At 36.4% G+C, this 18,197-nt stretch overlaps 2 long non-coding RNA genes across 2 annotated transcripts; both read left to right on the forward strand.

The window, feature by feature from the left end:
* The first annotated feature begins 3,172 nt into the window (after positions 1–3,172).
* Positions 3,173–5,113, forward strand: LOC142166538 (uncharacterized). The gene is made up of 2 exons (XR_012696954.1): positions 3,173–3,747; positions 4,800–5,113. It is a non-coding gene; the product is annotated as an uncharacterized LOC142166538 (long non-coding RNA).
* Positions 5,114–7,506: 2,393 nt separating this feature from the next.
* LOC142166320 (uncharacterized) lies at positions 7,507–11,686 on the forward strand. Its single transcript, XR_012696654.1, has 2 exons — positions 7,507–10,311; positions 11,373–11,686. It is a non-coding gene; the product is annotated as an uncharacterized LOC142166320 (long non-coding RNA).
* The last annotated feature ends 6,511 nt before the right edge of the window (positions 11,687–18,197 follow it).

The following is an 18,197-nucleotide window of genomic DNA, read 5'->3' on the forward strand; positions in this document are numbered from 1 at the left end:
AAATTGCGCACGAGCTAGAAACAGTTTTGCGGCAATAATCAATCCAAAAGGAAGTCTCTTCCAAATTCTTTCTTGTATTCTTACTCATTTTTCTTAAATAAAAACAAAGAGAACAAAATTCAAAAATATGGTAGCCTAGGGTCCCCAATATCTAGTTACGTTTTTTCCAACATAGGGTCTTCACTCCCTAGTTGAAGTTATTTTAGACATAGGGTCTCCACTCCCTAGTTGAAGTTATTTTAGACATAGGGTCTCCACTCCCGAGTCTGGTTTTCCAACATAGGGTCTCCACTCCCTAGTTGAAGTTATGTTAGACATAGGGTCTCCACTCCCTAGTCACTTTTCCAACATAGGGTCTCAACTCGCTAGTTAAATTTACTATAGACATAGGATCTCCACTCCCTAGTCTGTTTTTCCAACATAGGGTCTCCACTCCCTAGTTGAATCTATTTTAGACATAGGGTCTCCACTCCCTAGTCACTTTTCCAACATAGGTCTCCACTCCCTAGTTGAATCTACTTTAGGCATAGGGTCTCCACCCCCTAGTATGCTTTTCTAACTTAGGGTCTCCACTCCCTAGTTGAATTTATTTTAGACATAGGGTCTCCACTCCCTAGTCTGATTTTCCAACATAGGGTCTCCACTCCCTAGTTGAATTTATTTTAGACATAGGGTCTCCACTCCCTAGTCACTTTTCCAACATAGGTCTCCACTCCCTAGTTGAATTTACTTTAGACATAGGGTCTCCTCCCCCTAATCTACTTTTACAACGTAGGGTCTCCACTCCCTAGTTGAATTTATTTTAGACATAGGGTCTCCACTCCTTAGTCTGCTTTTCCAACATAGGGTCTCCACTCCCTAGTTGAAGTTATTTTAGACATAGGGTCTCCACTCTCTAGTATGCTTTTCCAACATAGGGTCTTTATTCCTTAGTTGAATTTATTTTAGACATAGGGTATCCACTCCCTAGCCGCTTTTCCAACATAGGGTCTCCACTCTCTAGTTTAAGTTATTTTAGATATAGGGTCTCCACTCCCTAGTCACTTTTCCAACATAGGGTCCCCACTCCCTAGTAAAATTTATTTTAGACATTGGGTCTCCACCCCCTAGTCACTTTCTAACATAGGGTCTCCACTCCCTGGTTGATTTTATTATAGATATAGGGCTCCACTCCCTAATCTCTTTTCCCAAGGATACAAAATCCTGATTTATTGCTTTCAATAAAGAAATAGTTTAAACGTTTCTTACGAATAACTCACGAAATTTTCCTAGTGAAAACTAGGGCAAAAAATTTCGTTCGTTTGTTTGCTTTGGTGCCTAAACATGTTTTCACCGTGAGGCACAAGGTTCGAGATGACCAAGATAAAAAGTCTCAACTCAAATAAAAGAAAAGAAAAAATAAGAAAAGAAGTTGAACTCTAAGTGTAGAAGCCGAGAAAAAATACGGACTGCCCAAGATAAGATTGAAGTCACAAGTTTCGCATTGTCCCGCCTTGATCCGAAAAGCTGAAGAAGAATGAACCAGCACTTAAAACTAACAAGCATCAAGATTCAGATCAGAGTCTGCAGGAAGAACTAGCCAAGACTCAAGATCAAACTTTAGAAGGTTTATAGATAGGAATCTTGTAAATCGTAGTTGATAGACTTAGCTAGTTTAGCTTCTCATCTTTCATTTTGGTGTAATAAGGAGCTCAGCAAGTAGAAACTGCAGCAACAACAATGAAATCACAGTTTCCGGGTAGTCCCAGCTACCAAAACTTCCAGAACTACACTAACATGATTCCTTTATAGACAAGAATATGTAGGCAACCTCCGAAGCAAGATTCGGTTAGACTTTTTCAAAAGATGCTTCCCATGGAGTTCAAACAGGTAAAAATCGCTCGTAATTGCTCATTTTATCTTTGCCCAAAAACCCTTCGTGTTTTCGAGCAAAGAGGGGTAGCTGTGAGCATGTGATTTTTGCCGTATATGAATTACTCCTATAAAATCCAAAAAAAATATATTTCTTCCAATTATTTGCCATTTTATAGGATTTTTGTGGGATTTTTATTAATTGTTTGCATTTTTGTGCACATTTATATTTAATTAAAAATCATGAAAAATATCAAAAATACCATGCATTTAATTTAGGTATTGTTTTTACATTTTTAGGATTAATTAGTTAATTATTCGTTGTATTAAAAATGAAAATCACAAAAAATAGCTCATTTTACATTTTTACCTTCTAATTTTTAGATTAGTGATTTTTCTTTTTTAATTTAGGATCAAGTAATTTTTATAATTTTTATAATATGATAATTAGTTTAATTTTGTAACTTAGATTAATTTAGGGATAATTTAGGATTTTTATTAATTAAAGAAAAGAAAAGAAAAAGAAAAAAAGAAAAACAAAAGAAAAGGGAATTAGTTGGTTATTTGAAAAGGGGATTCATTTTTTTAATTTGGGCCATTTCTTAAGCCTAAACCTGTCCCAAACACATTCCAACCCAAGCCCGAACCAGCCATACCCGATCTAGACCCCCATCTGAAGCCAAATGACACCGTTCCATGGTCAGTAAATCTCATCCGTTGATCTCATTTGATCGAACGGATGGGAACTAACCTCCACATCCATATAAAACTTTTCGAAACCCGGTTCCCCATACCAAAACCCTGAAACCCAACTCACTTCTTCTCTCAAAGTTTAGAGACCACCGAACCCTAGCCGCCCTAATTTACTCCATCTCCGCCGTGGTCTGCCGACCGGAAATCGCCTCACAGCGGCAGACCATCTCCAAACCTCCCCAAATCAACACCCCAGAACCCCCGTCATCTACCCTTTCCAAATCTCTAACCCAGTTCCTTTGAATCATCACCAAACATCTCGAATCTTAAATCTAAAATCGATGCCTAAAAACTGTTACATCCTGCAACATTACGTCAATATTATGTCCCGCAGTATTATATTACGACAATGTTATGTTATGTGGTAATAAGTTACGACGGTGTTACACCCTACAATATTTTACATTGAATTTGTTGTAAGATAATTGACATCAGTCCAAAGAAAAGATTATTTGGGAATTATAAGGATTATACTATTTTACAAGTGATTAGTAAATTCATGAAGGTGAAAGGGGGAGCAAGTCTAAGAAAACAATTTTTTGTCAAAGTTTGGTATTTTGGAATAAAATACGGCCCGAGTTAAAATACCCGATATTTATGAACTAGTACCATACAAGGTACTACATGGCCATGCTACTAAGGTGTACAAGGTATGTTAAAAGAGAGTAATCTTTTAAGTAAGTGGGAATAATTTTCAAATTTTGCGGGTAATTGATTAACTACCGGGTAACGAGACATTATCTAATTAATTAGTATTAAGTGGATAAATATCCTTTTTGGGCTGTCGCTTGGCACTAATCTAAGCCAAAGTGGAAACAAAATCTTGATGAGTCATTAGGCATGAGATTCCCTATCTACACGTACAAATCTTGAAAATTGAAAAGCAAGACAAAATCATTTTCTTTGGTCTCTTTATCAATCTGCTTTTGACTTTAGATGCCAAGAATAATTAAAAAGCAGAAGCATTTCCATTTTCAAACAAAAGCTTCAATTGAAGCAATTTTCGTCCAAATTTTCAGAAAAATCAGGCCAATTTCGTTCTACAAGTTTGAAAACACAGAAGCCTAAATCTAATTTTTGGGTCTAAGTTTACTCCACGAAGGTTTCCAACGGGATAAATATACGGAATTGTTCCTACTCCAGGTATGTTAAGGCTATGTCCTTTTTTCATTCTGGCATGATCTGTACGATACAAATTAAACGAGCAACATAGTCCATTTCCATCCGTACTGCATTTTTAATAAAGGTTATCTACATATGAAGACATTGGCTTTGAAATTTATTATGTTCTTTTTCTCTTGGAGTTCCACTATGTCTTATGGCCTTTGGTACATGATTTGTTGTAAGAGATTTCCATAGCATCTATTATGCTTGTCTCATGGACATAGTTTAATAGCAATCTGTGTGGTCCCATATATTTAGGATCACAACTTAGCCATGACAATGATCAGATACTAAGGTATCTAATATAATTTTGAAGATTTAGGTCATTAACTTATGCTTCATCGTCTTTTATCTCCTACTACTATTCATTTCCTTATTTTGCACAACTCAGATTGTACATAACGTAATGAACGAGCTCCCAAAGATACTCTACTCTTAGAAGCTAACAGTACTTACATTGTTTCCCTTCTTATGGAGCGATTAATGTTGATGTTGCTTCTCTTATCCTTATGTTATCAATGTTGTTGGTACTTCTGATTCTTATAAGATTCTTGATCAAGAGTTATTCATAATAATGTGTACGAAAAATATCGACCTTACGTCACTCCGGAAGGTTCAGAATATATATGTATATATTTTACTCTACCAAGCCGCGCTATAATCGGCCGGGTACGGCACCTATTGTGCAACCACTGATCAGTTGGATTTACCAAGCTCCACGTGGCGGGGTATGATTCTATCGAGCCTTTTGATGGCCGGGTACGTTTTTACCGAGTCCTCTTTGAGGCTGGGTACGATATGATGATGATGATGCCCATAGAGGCGAATGTTTAAAAAAAAAGTTTATGTATATATATATATTATGCATTTCATATCAGTAGCCCCCAGAGGCACTCAAATGTTACAGGTTGTATCTCATCTGTCTCTCTTTACATTACTGTTCTTGTTTATGCTTCTATGCCTCACATACTTGGTACATTATTCGTACTGACGTCCCTTTTGCCTGGGGACGCTGCGTTTCATGCCCGCAGGCCCTGATAGACAGATCGAGAGCCCTCGAAGTACGCTATCAGCTCAACGGAAGATGTTGGTGCGCTCCATTTGCTTCGGAGTTGCTCGTCTGGTTAGTATTATTTAGACGTGTATTGTTTAGTGTGGCGGAACTCTGTCCCGACCCTTATGGCATTTATGTATTCTTAGAGGCTTGTAGACATACGGCGTGTACGTGAAAGATTGTATGGCCTTGTCGGCCTATGTCTTGAGTTTATAAATGATTATGTTGGCCTATTAGGCTTGTATTTTACGTGTATATGATGATGTGATAAGAAATATACGTTACGTTGGTGCTTGGTTGAGTAAGGTGTCGGGTGCCCGTCGCGGCCCATCGATTTGGGTCGTGACAAAAGTGGTATCAAAGCAGTTCTTTCTTAGGGATGTCTACAAGCCGTGTCTAGTAGAGTCTTGTTTATGGGTGTGTCGTGCACCACACTTATAAGCAGGAGGCTACAAGACATTTAGGATTGTCACTCTTTCTTCTTACTCTAGATCGTGTGGTAGAGCTCACTTATAAGAAGTCAAATTCCAAAATTATTATTTTTTTATTTATTATTTGTAATAAGACGATACCTACATCCAGAAAGAAGGTTGGGAAGAGAAATAGTTGTGGAAGAGTTGAGTAAAAGGAAGTCGATTTTTCATTATGCATATGATACGTAAATGTACTATCTTTAGTAGATCATGTATGTGCTAAGACGTATAAGGTTCTTGATGAGGAGCTTTATGGCAAGAATACTTATCCACTCTTACGGTAAAAAAAAGAATAACGGAATCGGAAGTTAGACACAAGTTTCAGCAAGAAAAATAAGAAAGGTGAAGAAGGGTACGAGGCACCCAGTTAATAAAGACTATCATTCAGGAAGGAAGATATAAGCATTTTGAGTTACCTTCAACAATAACAGATGTACGTACAATTGGCCACACCTATCTCAGTCATGCCCTATGGGGGTTAACAAAAGTAGTATAAGAAGATATGATGGATGAATTGATTGTGTCAGTTGACATTTCCGAAGAATATTGCAAATGTGCTAATAGATCTCTTTATAAGACACCTAGATGGTCCACTCCAAAATAGCGCAGGCAGATATGAGTAATACAAAGACATGCACTATAAGCCTTGATGGAATAAATATTACCTTAGTGTGGCTCGTGTCCCTAGTAAAGCGAGAACGTGAAGTAACTTGAGAATGTCGTATTGAAGTTTTCACAAGAAAAGGGATATGCAGAAATATTAGTAGAATAATGAGAAGAGAGATAAGGAAGCATTATAAATAAGGTGTGATACATGGATGCAAACGGTAGAGTGTTACAGAACCTATAGTCAAATGAAGAAAGAGACGAAAGGTGATGGTCCTTAAGACAAGGAAATAGTATAGACCATAAGGTTATATCCTCATATCAAGAAATAAGTTCGAGACTCCAACACGACTACCAGAGGGGAGAGTTAATCACCAGAGTAACAGAAATTAGTATGGACTGGTAAACAAGATAAACTAAATATGAATTATGGACTGAAAGATTGGAAAGTACTAAGCGTCATGGGAATTTTGGATTTCGTTCCGGCGATAATAGAAGGGACCACAGAAGAAAATTCACAATGAATTCAGAGAATAGTCATTCAGGGAGACGCTTCCCTAGAGCAAGCAATGTAAGCAAAGTTAAGTTTAAGAGACTGTATGTGCCAGTTACGCTAAGTGTAACCCTCGCGAGTAAGGGAATTTGTCATCCTTGGTACAGAAGAATTGCCGTAAGGCGAGTAAGGATCATTGATATTGAGAAACGACACCAAAGATGAAGAGGTAAAACATCTATAGGTAGATCCTCGTGGCTTCAACTTTTAGTACACCCCTAAAGGGGGGAATATGGAGTGATGTGGCATTAAGTCAGAATTAAGTAGTTCTAGTGACTATGGAATGATAAAGGAAGAATGTGATAAATGAAACATGAATGAGATGACACTTATTCAAATCTTATAGATACGCTACGATTCAAGAATATTGTGCAAGCATGACGTCAAAGAGAGGGAGTAAAGGTTCCTATCCGAGCTGTTATTAGTAAATCTGGAGCCAGTGCGAGACGCAAGTTAAGACAAAGGAAATAACACAAGAAAGATTACGAGGAATATTGACATGAGAATGGGCCAACGAGTAGTTAGTAATTGGTTAGGATCCCAGTTATGGCTAAACATGAAGTTACAGACGAGTCATCAGATCGTGTAAAATACACATAACAGAACCCAACATGGAGAATTCAGCCTCGGGGAATATCATTATAATACTTGAGAAATATTCAAATAGGAGTTGGGGTAGTTAAAGGTACCGTATGAGTGTTACAGAAGTAAAAGACAGTTCCACTAGGAAGACAGTCAAAACATCAGTTTAGAAGCAGCCGTACGAGCAGATGAGTATGGAGGTAAGTAACTAAGGATAATTACAAGTGAGCATGAACATAAAAAAAAATCTACCGGAAATACGATATAATAAGCTCACATCTTTACAAGCGTTAGAGGGTCTTCCCTAAGTACTACGATGAAAGACTAGCTGAAATAAGGAAGAAGATTTCAACCTTAGCACAACGACCTAAAGAGGAAATGGTCGTGTGACAACAGTCTCAAAATAAAATTATATGTACTCCCTAAGAAAGTGGCACCTACAGTGGCTAATAAACAAGGAGTAAAATCAGAAGTAATATTTAGGATCATATGCGTTGTATGGAATTTCAATATATATGGGCACTAGGATAAGCTAAGTATGGACGCAACAACGGGGCAGAAAGATCAGGAAAAATAATAGCTTATGTTTAAGGAGAGCTAAGATGGAAAAAAAGGGGGAATTACTCGATCAATGATCCAGAGTTAGTTACATTACGAACTCACCTAAGGGTTTGGAGTTTTATATATGCAGCATATACAGCCGTAGAAGATTTTGGTATACGTTAAAAGAGCCTAGGTCATAAACAAAGGATTAAATTGTTAAAGGATTGTATCATGCATATTCCTCAATGCCCATGAAAGGATAAACAAAATAACTAATACCAGAAGCAGCATGTTAGAAGATATCTTAAGCCTACATAGAGGCTGATCAGAAAAAAGAGGAGATGAAAGAGTTACATCGACTAAGCAAAATAGGAGGACCAAACGAATTATAGACCTCCGGATCACTCTTAAGTAGCAGAAGTATAAGAAAGATAGTACAATAGTGACATTTTATAATTGCTCTATGATGAAGCCAACTGAAGAGTACCAGCCTCATCAAAAGTCAGTACGAAGCTCCCACCGGATTGTGTATGCACCAAAGGTGTAAAAATTATAATAGAGCTTCAAGTATAGACGTGAATTGTACCTATGTGGAAGGAAGGTCATGAAAGAGATAGAAGATACAATGTGAGATTTTAAGGTAAGAAGGTAGAGGTAAACAGCGTGTGAGATACTCAAAGGCAGAATATGTGAATAGTCCATACATCGGATAAAAGGCTAGATGTGTTGGGATTCAATATCCAGGAATGATAGTGGCATATCTCACAGCTTATGGTTTCTCGGTATCGAGAAACCTAATTAAGAGAGTAAAGAAAAGTGAGAAATGATGTAATGTTTTGCCTGATATCTAGAATAACATAAGGAAATCAATGGTGCAAGCAAGTTGAATAAAAGTTACGAGTAGTATAAACATATATGTGTAGGTCGCAAGATAAGGAATGGTAAAGAGACAGAGTTCTCGAAGACAAGAATAAGGATAAGAAAAGGCAAGTGGGAAGGTGATGAGAATGGATAAAGTCCTCAGGATTATGTCCATGGAAACAAGAGAGATAATGGTTTCTCTAAGTTATAGAAAGCTCAGTATAACCCGAATGAACTCAAAAGAGTCTAAGACTAATAACATTTAGACGAGATAGAATGCTACCCTGGTAACAAAATGAAGGTATATTTGCGAAAGATAAAGGATGAAGTTTGGGCCTTCGATTGAGTAAAGATTTGAAGAGGATTTCATGAATTACACATGATTAAAATACCCACATAAGATGAATCACGTTGGGATGATATGAGATACAGTTATAAACGCCTGGTATAACCCCATGTGGATCAGTTTAATCATTTCAGATGTCCTGATGAGACATGGGCCCTAACGACAGTGTTACACCTAAAAGGTCAAGTTATCAGTGGTATAGTGGTATATTGTAGATTAATATTGAGGCAAATAAATAATGGATGGACAAAATTCACAAGTATGAGATGAGATTAGGCCGCCGTTCTTAAGACGGACGGTAATGAAGGAGCATTAAAGGATTGATATTTATACCTAAGAGATATGCAACAAAAGTAACTGGGAGTTTGGTAGACGTACCTCAGTAAAGGTAGGTTGAAGTGAAAATTATGGCATAGTATAACCCACGTAAATGCAGTAAAGTCATGTGAATGGGTAACTAGATATATGAAATAAGATATGGCCATATTCGCAAGTTCTACAAAGTATCGAGCAAAAAGGACTAAAGGGGTGAATACCCTAAACTTGGAATTTATTCACAGAGCAACTGCTTGAATGACAAGAAGAGTATTAATGTATTCACAAGAGTTGTACGTTACGAAAATGATAAGAACGTCAGTCAACATTCGAGGACGAATGTTCCAAAGGGGGGAATGATGTTACATCCTGCAACATTACGTCAATATTATGTCCCGCAGTATTATATTACGACAATGTTATGTTATGTGGTAATAAGTTACGACGGTGTTACACCCTACAATATTTTACATTGAATTTGTTGTAAGATAATTGACATCAGTCCAAGGAAAAGATTATTTGGGAATTATAAGGATTATACTATTTTACAAGTGATTAGTAAATTCATGAAGGTGAAAGGGGGAGCAAGTCTAAGAAAACAAATTTTTGTCAAAGTTTGGTATTTTGGAATAAAATACGGCCCGAGTTAAAATACCCGATATTTATGAACTAGTACCATACAAGGTACTACATGGTCATGCTACTAAGGTGTACAAGGTATGTTAAAAGAGAGTAATCTTTTAAGTAAGTGGGAATAATTTTCAAATTTTGCGGGTAATTGATTAACTACCGGGTAACGAGACATTGTCTAATTAATTAGTATTAAGTGGATAAATATCCTTTTTGGGCTGTCGCTTGGCACTAATCTAAGCCAAAGTGGAAACAAAATCTTGATGAGTCATTAGGCATGAGATTCCCTATCTACACGTACAAATCTTGAAAATTGAAAAGCAAGACAAAATCATTTTCTTTGGTCTCTTTATCAATCTGCTTTTGACTTTAGATGCCAAGAATAATTAAAAAGCAGAAGCATTTCCATTTTCAAACAAAAGCTTCAATTGAAGCAATTTTCGTCCAAATTTTCAGAAAAATCAGGCCAATTTCGTTCTACAAGTTTGAAAACACAGAAGCCTAAATCTAATTTTTGGGTCTAAGTTTACTCCACGAAGGTTTCCAACGGGATAAATATACGGAATTGTTCCTACTCCAGGTATGTTAAGGCTATGTCCTTTTTTCATTCTGGCATGATCTGTACGATACAAATTAAACGAGCAACATAGTCCATTTCCATCCGTACTGCATTTTTAATAAAGGTTATCTACTTGCACATATGAAGACATTGGCTTTGAAATTTATTATGTTCGTTTTCTCTTGGAGTTCCACTATGTCTTATGGCCTTTGGTACATGATTGTTGTAAGAGATTTCCATAGCATCTATTATGCTTGTCTCATGGACATAGTTTAATAGCAATCTGTGTGGTCCCATCTATTTAGGATCACAACTTAGCCATGACAATGATCAGATACTAAGGTATCTAATATAATTTTGAAGATTTAGGTCATTAACTTATGCTTCATCGTCTTTTATCTCCTACTACTATTCATTTCCTTATTTTGCACAACTCCGATTGTACATAACGTAATGAACGAGCTCCCAAAGATACTCTACTCTTAGAAGCTAACAGTACTTACATTGTTTCCCTTCTTATGGAGCGATTAATGTTGATGTTGCTTCTCTTATCCTTATGTTATCAATGTTGTTGGTACTTCTGATTCTTATAAGATTCTTGATCAAGAGTTATTCATAATAATGTGTACGGAAAATATCGACCTTACGTCACTCCGGAAGGTTCAGAATATATATGTATATATTTTACTCTACCGAGCCGCGCTATATTCGGCCGGGTACGACACCTATTGTGCAACCACTGATAAGTTGGATTTACCAAGCTCCACGTGGCGGGGTATGATTCTACCAAGCCTTTTGATGGCCGGGTACGTTTTTACCGAGTCCTCTTTGAGGCTGGGTACGATATGATGATGATGATGCCCATAGAGGCGAATGTTTAAAAAAAAAGTTTATGTATATATATATATATATTATGCATTTCATATCAGTAGCCCCCAGAGGCACTCAAATGTTACAGGTTGTATCTCATCTGTCTCTCTTTACATTACTGTTCTTGTTTATGCTTCTATGCCTCACATACTTGGTACATTATTCGTACTGACGTCCCTTTTGCCTGGGGACGCTGCGTTTCATGCCCGCAGGTCCTGATAGACAGATCGAGAGCCCTCCAAGTACGCTATCAGCTCAACGGAAGATGTTGGTGCGCTCCATTTGCTTCGGAGTTGCTCGTCTGGTTAGTATTATTTAGACGTGTATTGTTTAGTGTGGCGGAACTCTGTCCCGACCCTTATGGCATTTATGTATTCTTAGAGTCTTGTAGACATATGGCGTGTACGTGAAAGATTGTATGGCCTTGTCGGCCTATGTCTTGAGTTTATAAATGATTATGTTGGCCTATTAGGCTTGTATTTTACGTGTATATGATGATGTGATAAGAAATATACGTTACGTTGGTGCTTGGTTGAGTAAGGTGTCGGGTGCCCGTCGCGGCCCATCGATTTGGGTCGTGACAAAAACCATAATCCTTCCAAATCGACCCAAAATTTCACCAGGCCACCCCTTACCCTCCTCTTCCTAAATACCTCACTAATTTTTCCAAATAACCTTGCAAAACTCCGGAATTACAAATCTAAGAAGGGGTCTCTGTTTTGACCGAATCCAAGCTCCTTATTATTTTTCCTTCAAAGGTTAGGCTTCTAGAAGTCTTCTCTTTCAACGAGATCCGGTCAAAGCCATGCAAGACTGGATCCCTTGAAATAAAAGACCTCTTTTGGTCAATCGGGGTGAAACGGATCTCAAGGCTTAGTTCGTTTGTTGTTTTCCAGTCCAATTGGTAAGGTATCATCACTCTAGCTCTCCATTTCTTTTTCTTTCTTTATCTCTTTTCTTTTCTTCAAATGTTGAGTCAGTGTTTTCCCTAATTTGATTTTTTTTAGTTTATAAATCTGTTTGTTCTTTGAAAGTGTTTAGTTAGTAATTTTGTTTTAGGGTGCATCAATTTAGTCATTTTGGTTTCAGATGTATTCCAGTGTTTATGCAAGTTTCATTTAAGGTTTACTATTTGGCTTAGTTCATGATTAATTTAGCTCATTAGATAGTTGGTAGTATCGGTTATCCTCTTGCTGTTTCTTGAACCATGTTTTAGTATGAATGCATCTTTAATTAACTGTTGGTTAGGTTTAATTTCATGATTAATCTAAAGTTTATTAAAAATTGGTTTTATTTTAGAGTTTAGGTTTATTTGTCAGTTTTCAAGTTTTGTTTGCTTTTAATCCGTTTGTTAAATATTTGTTTGTTTGTTTTCTGTTTGCCTAGGTTTGTAAATTGTTAAAGACTCCTAGGGTGTTAATTGAATAGATAAAAACTTAGGAAGGTAATGGGGTAAATGGAAATCAGATTTTTTAGAAGGGAAGCTTCTAGAATCTGGGGCAGCTGGCCCAATTTTGGCCAGCACAAATACTGGAACCAATCAAAAGCTGCCAGTTGTCCCAATTTTGTTAAAAAAGATGTTGTACTATCCTGAAAATTCAGAATTTAGGTTAGAATATGTCCTTTTGATGCCATCTTAAAACACTCTATGAAACAAAAAGCATTATCTCATTCACATACACACATTCAGTATCATTCTCTGCACAAAAATTCCTGAAAACATATCAGATTTGGAAAAACCTTAAGAATATTCTCTAAAAAAAAGAAGTTTTAGCTGTTGTGTTCTTAGAAGCTAACTCATTTCCTTTGATTTAGCAAAAAACACTCAAAGAACTCCTTGATTTCTTCTAGCCTTCATAAGTTATAAAATATGGTTTGAAAGTGAAGGTTTCCTTGGTTTTCTCTTTGGGGTTTTATTGTTGGTTAGCTGCTGTTGAAATTTGGTTTTGATTATTGGTTGTTGGCCTGTCTGGTTGCTGTTGTTGCTTTGTCTCCTTTGAGTCTTTCAGCCAGTTTTGTTCATCTTATACTTGGTGATTTTTGGTTGCTGTTGTTCAAGGTACTGAGTTCAACCATTCTCCCTGTATATTTTGTTACAAGGGTAATATAAATTAAGGTTGTAAAAATTACATGTTAACTATTTGATTGTGTTGAGATGAAGTTGATTAGTTTCTTCCTTTATTGCTTTGAATTTTAAGCATGAAATAATCTGTGTTTGGTTAGTTTTGGTCTACACATTGATGCTTAAGTTCCCTCCTGAAAGTAGTATGGTTTTAATGATGATTCTTCAGTATTCTTCTATTTTTCTGAGTAACAACTGTGTTTTAAGTCATTTCTATACCCTTTTTCTTTTGTTAATAAGTGGATTGATAGTTAGTTTGAGGTCATTAGGTATTTGTTTGCAAACCATGAGCCAATACCTGCAGATTTGGTCACTAGTTGGCCAAATCAGCAGGTCCAAAGGCTAAGAATCTAAACTTTTACTGTTTAACATGCTGAAATCTAGTGTTGTTCATGTGAGAGGCCCAACTTTGATGGATAAGTCATGTCCAAAAGAGGCAGGTGTTCATTGGTCCATCAATCATATAGGGGTTGTAATAGATTAGTGGTTAGAGTAGTATCTTATGTACTTAATAGGTTACCATGTAATATTTCTAGATTTTTAGAAAGTTGTATTCTGTATAAAATATTATAATGAGTGAGATTCTAATTTTGTTTAAACTACTGTTAAGAGTGTAACAATATTTTCATAAGTATAGTGGTACAATGGGCCAGGTTGTGAGCCCCAATCCGTAAGGGTGGAAGGGGCTATCTTTTGATTAAAGTGGGGCTGAACTTGAGGCCTAGTTAAAAACTAACCACAAAATGAATCTGGACCTAGGACTTTGGGCCTGGGTCCTAAGCCCAAAATCCGGTTTTTAAAAAGCTTTCTTTTCTTTTCTTATAAATCATGGTATAAATGTAAGCTTCTTTTATCTTACAAGTCATGTGATTAATTTTCAAACTAGAATTGTGCATTGATCTTTAAATTCTGATTTTTTTACATAAGCAACGAATCGAAATACAATTGTTATAAATATGCAAGTATGGTTAATTGTATGTAAAGAAAATAAAATTTAAACACACATGGAATTGGGAAAGGGAAGTCCTAGGTTGATTAGCCTACAGGATCACACTCATGCAATACCCGATAATCACTCCTCAATGAGGGGCTATACGTGACATTAGTGTGCGGTCATCATATCTTTTTACTACTCATTACCCTCCCCTTAGTGGTTATATAAACGAGTTTAATTTACGACCTCTAAACATTCTGCTACCCGTCCCTTCCTTATGGTCCTGGAGGAATTTGGGACCTTTAAATCTGGACAGTTCTAGATAGCCTAAAGTTTATAAAATGTAAAAATCTAGGCGGCAGGCAAATAACATATAGGACAAGCAAATAAGGACAACCAGTTAGAAGGCTCACATTTACCTCCATATCTATATAGGCAAATAAACAGCACGTCTAAAACATAGGTTTTGAAGAAAGCTCAAAGATCTTAAGAACATGGTATCTAGATGAATGTTATAGATTCAGGATATGCATAAGGAAAGTGGCAGAATCCTAACCAATTTGCCTACTAGTTTTACAGCTTGTTAAGCCCAGATAATTTCACATATAAACAGAACTGGTTTCAATATTATTTAATGCCCTAAGGATTGCCTAAATGCGTATATGCAATCACAATTCTGAGGAGACATTTTTAAAGTCCTTTATCCTATAGGCATGCTTTCTAGTGATATTAATTAACACAACGCTGAAGGCTATTAAAGAAACGAGTAGGATAATTGATTAAACTGATTTAGAACCTACATGCATGATTTTTGTAATTAAAGCTGATTTTAGATCCTATAGACATGATTTCTAATTAAAACAGATTTTAGATCCTATAGGTATGATTTCTAATTAAAACTGATTTTAGATCCTATAGGCATGGTGTCTAATCATGTAAAGTAAAGCAGGCAGAATTTATTTGAACCAAAGCAAAACCCTATAGGCATATTATCTAACAAAACATATTTGAACCAAAATAAACCTTATAGGCATGTTATCTAACAAAAACACATTTGAATCGAAATGAACCCAATAGGCATGTTATCTACATAACTTTATCCACAGTATACAACTACCCTCCCTTTTCGCTAGTCACCCCATTATCTGTTTACAATTAATAATGATTGAATAAAAATTACATAAATAGAATAGAAATTAAGCTATAGAGAGCCTGAAGTAGGCCTAAAGTAAATCCTGGTGTACCAGGCCTTCACTAGTCTTAAATGCCCAAGATTCATTGCCACATTTTTGTCCAGGTGTGTCAGAGTTCCCTAAGGACCTCAAGGATCCCGGGCAGTGCTCACACCCAGACTTTCTCAAATAAAAACTGATTATGTGCAGTGTGGAAGAGCCAACTCTGATATGCCAGAGTTCAGAGAGACCTCAGGGATCTCTAAGCAGTACACATACCAGAGAGTCAGGACTTAATGACCTAAGAATGAGTGAGAGTGCATAATTTTGAAAAGGTTTTGGTGAATATAAAGAAGGGTCTTATGAGTGAAAGATTTTTTTGAAAGCCAGTACTAGTTTGGTAAAACGGCAGTTAGAAAAGCATGAAAAAAAATTTGATATCAAAACACGAGTCACAGAACAAACAACCTCAGAAAACACCTTGGCAAAGAGATTCCACACAAGGAGGGAGGGGTTAGGGACTCATGAATACACCTTAGTGTATAGTGGATCACAACGATGCATAGAGTTCTCAAGAGGTTATATAAAACTAATAAGTTAGATATAATGTAGGTCATTGAAACATGAAGCAAAGATCATAACAGAAACATGTTGAGGGCACATAAGCAACCCAACTAGAGTTACACTGGAGAGACTAGATAACTTAGCAGGAGTAAGGCAGAACATGCAAGAACTTAAATGGACAGGCTAGGCAAGTATCAACAAGTGTAGACATGCTAATCACACACAAAGTTTAGGCATGCTAGATAAATAGTAGTCAGGCAAACAAGCTAATCACATAAGGAGTAAGACAGTGTAAGACATGTTGAACGAGATATAAAACAGACAAGTAAAGTGGAGACATGCTAATCACCTATTTGATCAAGGCAGTATTTAGGCATGTTAGATAAATAGTAGATAGGAAAATAAGTTGAAACATGCTAATCAGGTATTGAACAAAGTGTATTAGGCATGCTAGATAAGCAATAAACAGAAGCAGGAATGAACTAAGGACTGATGAACTAAGACAGTAAATAAATACATGGGTTTAGATTCTAAAACTTAATCAGAAGCATACCAGTTAGGGAAAGAGAACGCAAGATGTAAGACAGGTGTTGTGCAATTTCTAGCTTTGGCTTACAGCTAGATAGACTGGTGAATATCACAAGTAGTAGGAAGAACAGAGAACCTTTTAGAGTGTAAGAGTAGTTGATGAACTAATGTTCGTGTCTAAGAAGTTAAAATAAAGAGTTTATATAGTAGTTCAAGAGTAGAGCAAATAAGGTAAAACAATCAATAATAAGCAATTAAGGGATTTCAGAATCAATCACACAAAGATTCAGCATAGTCTTCTCCTTTAATTAAAGAAAATTAGCCAGCGATAATGATAGGAACTAATTAAGGCAAGAGGTTTAATCAGAATGAGTAAAGAAGTAAGAGTCAGAGGCCTTATTAAGGAAAGGAGTTCAAATCAAACCAAAATAAAGAACTTCAGAATAAAATAGTAAAGGGTTTAATTAAGGAATCATGTAAAGAATCAGAAAATATACAACGGTCAAATAAGGCAAGAATGATTAGTTAAGGTCATAAACATGGAAATAACCAAGAATCATGCACACGAATTTTTAACGAAGCAAATCACTCAACAATTCTGGAAAGAATGTATCAATTCCCATAAACAAATAGGTTGAGTAAAACTTTTAGGAACACAGAGAAATTAGACGGAAAATAATTCGAAACCCTAATTTGAAAACACTTAAAGAAGAAAAACTTGAAAGCATGTCAACACACAAAGATTCGAACAAACAGAAATCATAGAAGTCAAAACCTGAAGTATTGTAGTGTTTAAAATCGGTTAGTAGTAAAGAAGTGAAAGAACCCAAAAGAATAGCCATGGAAGTTTGAAAATGCTTCAGATACCCAGAGGTTCGACCAACAAACAACAAGAAAACAAACCCCTAATATAACAAAAATGTTCAGAAATCGATTAACCAGTAAAAAAATAAGGGATTTTTTTAGGAAAATCAGCGATGAACTCAGGATCGTTCCAGATCTACGGAGATCTGAACCGATTCAAGTCCAAACATTAGGTTTCTTGAAGAAAGGAGAAAGGGTAAAGAGAATCTGGCCTTTGAATCAAGGATTTGAACCGTGAGACTTTGATAGAAATCATTCACGGACCATAAACGGGCTTTTGAAGAGCTTAAACGAGATCTGGACCAGATCTCTTCAAAGTCTTTCAACGAAATCACACAATCGAGCGACCAAGGGAGATAGGAGATAAGTAGAGGCCTCGTACAACCATGGGAAGCCATAGATCGGACAGGGATCAAAGGGATTAAGGATGGTTTTGGGTGGCGGTGGCTAGGATTAGGTTTAAGTCTCAGAAAGAACGGAGAGGAGAGGGTTTCAGGGCGGTTGTTTGGTGAGAATGGTTGTGTTTGGGGGGTTATTTGGAACTAAAAAGGAAAGGGGCAATGGTGGTCGTTGATCTCTATGATTAACGATCAAGATTGAAAGGATTTGGAGTCGGTTTGGATATTATAGGTTTGGGCTGGTTTAATTGAATTGGGGTTAAAATTGGGGTAGGTAATTAGGCTAAATCCGAAAATAAGAGGGTCATTTGTTAAATATCATATTTAACTGATAAAATAATTTTTAAAAATAACTAATAGGCTGTAAAAAATGATATTCATACCTGGAAATATTTTAAAATAATTACTTAATATTTAAAAATATGAAAGGCTATTTTTTGGCAACATAATGTAAT

The sequence above is a fragment of the Nicotiana tabacum genome, chromosome 11, assembly GCF_000715075.1.
Source record: "Nicotiana tabacum cultivar K326 chromosome 11, ASM71507v2, whole genome shotgun sequence".
Classification (NCBI taxonomy): domain Eukaryota; kingdom Viridiplantae; phylum Streptophyta; class Magnoliopsida; order Solanales; family Solanaceae; genus Nicotiana; species Nicotiana tabacum.